This window comes from Lampetra planeri, unplaced genomic scaffold, assembly GCF_965212315.1.
Source record: "Lampetra planeri unplaced genomic scaffold, kcLamPlan1.2.h2 scaffold_2089, whole genome shotgun sequence".
NCBI classification, from domain to species: domain Eukaryota; kingdom Metazoa; phylum Chordata; class Hyperoartia; order Petromyzontiformes; family Petromyzontidae; genus Lampetra; species Lampetra planeri.
Genome location: NW_027614849.1, coordinates 13,848 through 15,000, shown reverse-complemented (window position 1 = coordinate 15,000; position 1,153 = coordinate 13,848).

Below are 1,153 nucleotides of genomic sequence, written 5' to 3'. Positions count from 1 at the left end.
ACAGTGCCTGATCCCGGGCAGGGCTGAGAGGAGCGCCGCCGTCCTCTGCCTGGAGCTCACAGCCTCTTAAAACCCGGGTTTCTGAAATCGGGCTGGAACGGCCTGAACGAAGTCGATATGGCGAAAGCAGGGAAACCAGTTCTCTGCCCCCTGTTTGTACTTTGCCATTTTTTCCTCTCACAGGAGAACCGGGACACACACAGGCTGCACAGCACCACGTCAGTCCCAGAACAGTGCCTGATCCCGGGCAGGGCTGAGAGGAGCGCCGCCGTCCTCTGCCTGGAGCTCACAGCCTCTTAAAACCCGGGTTTCTGAAATCGGGCTGGAACGGCCTGAGAGAAGTGTGTTTGGCGAAAGCAGGGGACAGAGATCTCTGTCCCCTGTTTGTACTTTGCCATTTTTTCCTCTCACAGGAGAACCGGGACACACACAGGCTGCAGCGCACCACGTCAGTCCCAGAACAGTGCCTGATCCCGGGCAGGGCTGAGAGGAGCGCCGCCGTCCTCTGCCTGGAGCTCACAGCCTCTTAAAACCCGGGTTTCTGAAATCGGGCTGGAACGGCCTGAACGAAGTCGATATGGCGAAAGCAGGGAAACCAGTTCTCTGCCCCCTGTTTGTACTTTGCCTTTTTTTCCTCTCACAGGAGAACCGGGACACACACAGGCTGCACAGCACCACGTCAATCCCAGAACAGTGCCTGATCCCGGGCAGGGCTGAGAGGAGCGCCGCCGTCCTCTGCCTGGAGCTCACAGCCTCTTAAAACCCGGGTTTCTGAAATCGGGCTGGAACGGCCTGAACGAAGTCGATATGGCGAAAGCAGGGAAACCAGTTCTCTGCCCCCTGTTTGTACTTTGCCTTTTTTTTCCTCTCACAGGAGAACCGGGACACACACAGGCTGCACAGCACCACGTCAGTCCCAGAACAGTGCCTGATCCCGGGCAGGGCTGAGAGGAGCGCCGCCGTCCTCTGCCTGGAGCTCACAGCCTCTTAAAACCCGGGTTTCTGAAATCGGGCTGGAACGGCCTGAACGAAGTCGATATGGCGAAAGCAGGGAAACCAGTTCTCTACCCCCTGTTTGTACTTTGCAATTTTTTTTCTTCTCACAGGAGAACCGGGACTCACACAGGCTGCAGCGCACCACGTCAGTCCCAGA